Genomic DNA, 8,305 nt, shown 5'->3' with positions numbered 1-8,305 from the left:
TTTTGAATGTGTCCTCTGTTAACTTTTATCATCAAGCAGTTTGGGGAAACATTAATTCATGGTTTGTGGTGGGGGTACAGAAGGAAGTGTGTGTATATGTGTGTGTTTAAGTTATCTCAAAAGTTTTACCCGTCAAGTCATTTATGTGTAAACATTCTAGTCAGAACCAACACTAAACCATAGAGATATTTTTTAAATCCATGTTCCAAATTTCAGATAATTGAACCGTAAAAATATTAACCATGGTACCTAAACTCTTTTTTAAAATGTATGACACTTTTATCTTGATGCCGGGGATGAATTACTATTTTGCCAACTGTATATTCCTTTGCTCTTTATAGAATTTTGTTTCTTAATTTATACAATACCAAAAATACTGATTAAAAACTGTTCCCTTTAAAAATTGCCTGCCAAGTAGAGACTCTCACCTGGAAATTAGGTATGTAACTTGAAAATCCTGAAATGTTTTTCTTTACCACTTTGGAATACTAGCTACTTAAAATATTGACAATGAAAAAGCAACTCATAAAGATCAAATGCAAAGTCTCAGATTTCCTCTAATGGTATCTCCTTGTGGAAGTCTTTTAAAATTCAACATCACTGGCTTCCTCACTGTAATGCTAATAAGTAGGAAGTCCTTAGCTAAATATGTTTCTTTCTCTAAAAATTTAAATATTTCATCAGTTGTGCCTGATTTTCCACTGCACAAATTATTTTGTAGACTGGAATATTAACTCCTTCAAGACTACCAGATTACTATTTACCAAGTGACTGCTGTATAGTACAAACTGGTACATGGGTGGCATTGCTGAGTATGTGCTGTGCTATTCAAAGAAGCAAACTCATGACATCGGCCAAGTTGTATTAATCAGCTATAAACCTCTGTTAAGGTAATCCTCTTCCATCTACAAGAATTAGTGCCAATGTGGTCATTTTTAGCCTTCGCTCTATTAGAATGCTAATGATGATGTGAGGGTGGTGAATGAAAAGAACATTTTGAGTGGCACGTTTACAACTTTTCTATTTGTGTATAGCCTGTGTATGGTTTGTGCACAAGCTAGAGCCTTTGTGAGGCTGAAAACAGTTCATGTGTCAAAAGAGGGTGGGGAGGGATGTCTTTTTCTCAAAGACACTCAGTGGAATCTGAGACTCTAGATAGGCCAAATCTACATGAGACCATTTGATGTGGCATAAGGATAGCAAAACAACTATCATTGTCTTCTGAAATCAATTGTTAGAATCATGGGCAATTATTAACAGCATCTTACTTAAGTTCCTACACTAAAATTCAGTTGGAAGTGGATAGACCAAAGAACTGGACCATTCTAAATTAAGTAAATCATTTGAATATTACTGGTGGAATGACTACCTCAATTGTATTCTCTTATGAAAAATTTAAATTACGTAGGATCCTTATTGCCCCTAGAGAACATGACTTTTAAACATGTTATTTTATTTCTTATACTTCTTGCAATAGATTAGTTTTGGACATACTGACTACATCTTATTGTGTAAGCTACATAATCACACAAAATGTGATTATATGTGGTTAAAACTAATAGATACTACAGATTGGCAGGAGAGAGGAATCCTTTCCATTTGTCTACTCTGTTGTCTATTTCATTACCAAATGTTTATGTATGAACCATTTCCGTGTATAAATATGACTATTTTTTTCCCTGACAAAGCAGCAGAACTACCTGATTTTAAATATTCTGGCAAGTAATACTAGAGGATAACCAATCTTAGAGATTAAATCCATAATTCCTTGTTGAGTAAACACATTCAGCCTGAATGTTGTGTAATGAATGATAATTTTGACCATTTTTTGGACTGTTGCTGATACATCATCGAATATTTCACTGTGAATAAGCAGACACATTTGGAATATAATAGATACATTTCAGGTTGGTTTAAATTACTAAATTACTATTTTTGCAAATTGCCTGAGCATAAGCAGCCTTTTCTTTTTAAATGCAATTTTTATAATTTGTTTCCCCCTTTTTACTTTTCTCTACTTTTATGTTTCAAAATAATCTTTAAATCTCCTTCAAAATAATCATCAAATCTCCTTTAAAAAATTATCTTGTACTGTACAGAAAGTGCTATGTTCTACACAATGGTAACAACAGCTTCCCTATATTGATCACAACTTTGGTAAAACTCCTAAAACTGTATATTGGTGAAAATTTAGAGAAGAAATGGAATTGACTTTAATCATATCCAATATTTATGTTGCTGATAAGTGGGTATTTATTTTGGCAGAGGTCTGTGGAACAACCAAAGGTTGAACATAAACTAGATTTGTAAAATATAGGACAAAGCCAAAATGCAGGGAACTGTACTCAAAATCTTAGTGTACATGCAATGTAGTTAAATATGAGCTGAACGACCACACCATGCTGAGCGGCACACCCGTGGCTGCACTGGTGTGCCGCTCCTAGCCTCTGCAGCACTGCAGGGATAAGGCGTGGGACGAGTGTCCCCGCACTCCATTTGCTAACACCAACTGCTCCCCACTGGTATGTCCTCCAAGAGCTGGCCTGCCTGGCCACTCCTACTACAGAGAGCAAGCTCAGCCCACAACAGGCAGAGAGGCTGTGCAGAAGACTGCCCAGAAAAGGAAAGTGACTCAGATACCATAGCAGGGCATAAGCAACACATAGAGAACACTTCCCTTCAGGGTCAATTCTGGTCACCTAGTTCTGGTCAACTAGAGACACTGCTCTGCAGGGCAGTGTCTTCATAATGTCACTATTTCCCAGAGCAAAAGACACAGCTGAATTTCTTACCACAGACAAATAGACACAGAGAGGCAGACCAAGTGAGGCAACAGAGAACTTTATCCCAAATGAATGAACAGAATGAGGCCATGGCCAGAGGTCTAAGCAAAACAGAGATGAGTAAAATGCCTGATAAGTGAAAACTGTAAAGCAATGATCGCAAGGATACCCACTGGACTTGAGAAAAGAGCAGAAGACATACCTGAGACCCTTAAAACAGAGATAAGGAATAACATAGTACAGATAAAGGATCCAGTAAATGAAATAAGAAACACACTTGACAGAAAGAACGACGGGAGGGAAGAAGCAGAAGAAAAATTAGTGACCTGGAAGACATGGTAATGGAAAGTAATCAAGCTGAGCAAAAGAGACAAACTTTTTTTAAGCTTATGTATTTTTTGAGAGAAAGAGAGGGTGAGCACACAAGTGGGGAAGGTCAGAGAAAAAGAGGGAGAGAGAGAATCCCCAACAGGCTCTGGGCTGATAGGGGGGCTTGATCTCACAAATCTTGAGATCATGACCTGAGCCAACGGCAAGAGTGAGACACTTAATAGACTGAGCCATCTAAGAGCCCCAAAAGAGAGAAAAACAATTATACAAAACAAGAATAGACTTAGGGAATTCAGCGACTGCATTAAATGTAGTACTTTCATATTATAGGAGTCTCAGAAGAAGAGAGAAAAAGAACTGCAGAAAATGTATTTGAAGAAAAAAATAACTATAAACTTCCCTAACCTGGGGAAGGAAACAGACATCCATATCCAGAAGGCACAGAGAGCTCCCATCAAAATCGACAAAAGCAGACCCCCATCAAGACATATTATAAATAAAATTACAAAATATAGTGATAAAAGAGAAAATTTCAAAAGCTGTAAGACAGAAGTCCTTACCATATAAGGGAAAGCCCGTAAGGCTAGCTGTGGAGATTTTTCAACAGAAACTTAGCAAGTCTGAAGGGAGTGGCATGATATACTCAAAGTGCTGAATGGAAAAATCTGTAGTCAAGAATGCTCTCTCCAGGAAGGCTATCATTCAGAATAGAAAGAAGGATAAAGAGTTTCCCAAAGGCTAAAGGAATCTGTGACCACCAAACCAGCCCTGCGAGAAATACTAGAGGGCACTGTTTGAGTGGAAAGGAGAGATCAAAAGTGACAGTATAAATATAGGAAACACAAAAGCAGTCAATATATTTCTGTAAAAAAAAGTCAGTCAAGGAACTCAAGGATATAAAATATAATGATAAATACCTAGAGTGTGGGGCGGAGAGAAGAATGGGTTTAAACTTAAACTACCAGCATCTTAATACACCCCACTGTATTCAGAAGGGTTATTATAACATAATGGTAACCATATATCAAAACCGCTAATAAACATGTGTAGAATAAAGAAAAATCCAGATATATAATTAAAGAAAATTTGGAAAACACGAGAGAAAGAGAAGAAAGGATCAGAGAAAATCTTCAGAAACAACCAGAAAACAAGTAATACAATGGTACTACATATCTATCAATGACTACTTTGAATGTAAAGGGACTAAAGGCTCCAACCAAAACAAAGGGTGGCAGAATGATTAGAAAACAAGACCTATTTATCTATATACTGCCTACAAGAGACCTAAAGACACCTGCATATTGCAAGTCAGGGAATGGAAAAATATCTATCATGCAAATGGATATCCAAAGAAAGCTAGAGTAGCACTACTTGTATTGGGCAAAACATACCTTAAAACAAAGACTGTAAGAAGAGATAAAGAAGGAAATAATATAATATAACATAACATAATATGTATTATAAAAGAGAATATATAATATAATAATAAAGGGAGCAGTCAAAAAATAAGAATTGCAAATATGCATCCAACATAGGAACACCCAAATACATACAATAGTTAATAAAAAACATAAAGTAATTAATCGATAATAGTACAATAATAGTAGGGGACTTTAACATCCCACTTACATCAATGGACAGATCATTAAAATGTAACATCAATAAGGGAACAATGACTTTGAATGACACACTAGTCCTGATAGAAAGGATGTCCACTCTCACTATTTTTATTTAACACAGTACTAGAATTCCTAGCCACAGCAATCAGACAATGAGAAGAAAAAAGACTCAAAATTGTAAGGAAGAAGTAAAACGTTCACTATTTAAAGATAACATGATACTCTATTGAGAAAAGCCCTAAAGATGCTACCAAAAAAACTGCCAGAATTGATCAACTAATTCAGTACAGTTTCAGGATACAAAAATCAATGTACAGAAATCTGTTGCATTTTTAGACATAAATAATGAAGCTGCAGAAAGAAATTAAGAAAGTAACTCTATTGACAATTGCATCCAAAATAATAAAATACCTAGGAATAAATCTAGTCAAAGAGGTGAAAGATCTGTACTCAGAAAAGTATAAAACGTTGATGAAAGAAACTGAAGATGACACAATGAAATGGAGACATTCCATGCTCATGGATTGGAAGAATGTTGTTAAAATGTCTATACTACCCAAAGCAGTCTGCACAATTAATGGAATCCCTACCAAAATACCAACAGCATTTTTCAGAGAACTTGAAGAAACAATCCTAAAATTTCTATGGAACCACAAATGACCCTGAATAGCCAAAGCAATCTTGATAAAGAAAAAAAAAAAAGCTGGAGTTATCATAAGTCTAGACATATAAATCAAGAGAACAGAAAATCCAGAAACAAACCTACAACTATATGGCCAATTAACCTTTGAGAAATCAGGAAAGAAGATCTAATGGGAAAAAGAGAGCCTCTTCAAAAAATGGTGCTGGGAAAACTGGAAAGCTACATGCAAAAGCAGGAAACTGTACCACTTATTTACACCACATGCAAAAATAAACCCAAAATAGATTAAAGACTTAAATTGAGACCTGAAGCCATAAAAAATCCTAAAAGAGAACAAAGGCAGTAACATCTTTGATATCAGCCGTAACCACTTTTTTCTACATGTGCCTCCTGAGGCAAGGGAAATACAAGCAATAAATAAACTACTGGAACTACATCAAAATGAAAAGCTCCTGCACAGCAAAGGAAACCATCAGCAAAACTAAATGACAGCCTACAGAATGGGAGAAGATATTTGCTAATGATAGATCTGATAAAGGGTTAGTATCCAAAATACATAAAGAACTTACAAAACTCAACATCCCAAAACCAAATAATCCAATTTAAAAGTGGGCCTAATACTTGTAATAGACCTTTCTCCAAAGAAGACATCCAGATGGTCAATAGACACATGAAAATATGCTCATCATCTCTTACCATCAGGGAAATGCAAATTAAAAGTACAATAAGCTATCACCTCACACCTGTCAGAACGTCTAAAATAAGCAACAGAAGAAATAACAGGTGTTGTGAGAATGTAGAGAAAACAGAACAATTGTGCCCTGTTGGTGGGAATGCAAACTGGTGTAGCCGCTAAGGAAAAGAGTGTAGTGATTCCTCCAAAAGTAAAAAATAAAACTACCTTATGATCTAGCAATTACACTACTGGTTATTTATCCTAAGAACACAATATTACTAATTCAAAGGCATAGATGCACCCCTATGTTTATTACAGCATTTACAACAGCCAAGATTTGGAAGAAGCCCTAGTCCACTGCCTGATGAATAAAGAAGAGGGTGGGGTGGGGTGGGGTGGGGTGGGGTGGGGTGTGTGTGTGTGTGTGTGTGTGTCTGTGTATTATATTCCATTACGTATAATGGAATATTACTCAGCCATAAAATGGAATTAAATCTTGCCCTTATAGAGACTATAACCCTAAGTGAAAAGTCCAAAAGAGAAAGACAACCTATGATTTCACTCAAATGTGGAATTTAAGAAACAAAACGAATGAGCAAAAGGAAAAATAAAAACAGAGGCAAGCAGGAAGCAGACTTTTAATTATAGAGAACTGATGGTGACCAGAAGAGGTGCTCGGGGGATGGGTGAGACAGGAGTGGAGATTAAGGAGTACATCCGTCACGATGAGCACAGGGTGATGTATGGAAGCGGTGAAGTGCTACACAGTACACCTGAAACTAACGTGACGCTGTGTGTCAATTAAGTGGAACTAAAATAAAAACTTTAATGGGCGCCTGGGTGGCTCAGTTGGTTAAGGGTCCAACTTCAGCTCAGGTCATGATCTCATGTTCATGAGTTTGAGCCCCACATTGGGCTCTGTGCTGACTGACAGCTCAGAGCCTGGAGCCTGCTTCAGATTCCGTGTCCCTCTCTCTCTCTCTGTCCCCTCCTCCACTTGTGCTCTTTCTCAAAAATGAATAAACATTAGAAACAATTTTTAAAAGAAACAAAAATGAAATAAAAACTTTTAAAAAAGATAAAAAATGTAGTTAATCATAAGTCATTAATCTGAGTCCTGACATTGTTTTATACCTTTAACTATTTTCTTGCAATTTGGGTATAAATTTGAATAAAACCTATGAAGCGTTTTATAAAAGGCAGTTTATTTTTATATATTTAAAAATAGAGCCCATGATATAATATACTTGCATTTAGTTTACTTCTGTTTACTTGTGCCTATACCATGTTACTGCTAAAGATGAATTTTAATATTTGCTCTAATAATAGTTGTATATGTGTATATGCATATATGTAAAGATGACAATAATTTCTCATCACTACCTTCAAGGTGGTTAGTTCATTTTCCTATTATTTGGTGGGAATTAAATAAATAATGTTTAAGGATGGAGGTTGGTTTGATAATTCAGTTATGTACCTGTTTATGGGCAATAGGCTTGTCTCTCTTTTTAACATTTTTCTTAGAATTTAAATTATTCAGTTATTCATATATGTTCATATATCATGTCTTTTATATATTCTTATCTGTCACAGAAGGGAATTTAATTTAACATTATTTGCTTCAGCTTGATAGATGCAACCAACAAATTACATTTTATTCCAAATTTGTTGCACTATTGACAAATATATTCCTGTCAAAAGCTTTTTTTTAAAAAACCAGAAATACTGTTTCTTACTCAGTATGTGCACATGGGCTGGCTTCCTTTACTTCTAGAAATTTCTGGTGTGGGAAAGACCGCTTATATTCTTGGTCTTTGTATGACCGTTTTATATAATCATTGAAGGAAGCATAGAGGCCATGTTTAAGTCAATCCCTTCATTTTATAGACCATGAAAATGAGATTCATTACAAATTAATTATCTTGCCAACGACCTACAAAGAGTTAGTGAAAGCTGACACTGGGCCGTGAGCTCCTGGATTCACGAAACTTGTAGTAAATATTGGGCACATATTATATTACACGGTACTAAGTAGTAGGGATAAGGTGATGAACACAGTCTTTGCTCTCCTAAGGGCTCATGGGAAGGGCATGGTGACACATAATTACTGTATACACAGCAGCTAACATCACAAAGACCCAGCTAGAAGGAAGTACAGGGTCTCGCCTATGAAGTAGTCTTATCTTCCAAAACAACAGGATAGATCTAGAAATTATCAGGATATACACAGAACAGGAGCACATATTAACATCAC

The sequence above is a fragment of the Suricata suricatta genome, chromosome 1 (assembly GCF_006229205.1).
Source record: "Suricata suricatta isolate VVHF042 chromosome 1, meerkat_22Aug2017_6uvM2_HiC, whole genome shotgun sequence".
Classification (NCBI taxonomy): domain Eukaryota; kingdom Metazoa; phylum Chordata; class Mammalia; order Carnivora; family Herpestidae; genus Suricata; species Suricata suricatta.
Note: the sequence above shows the minus strand (reverse complement) of the source record.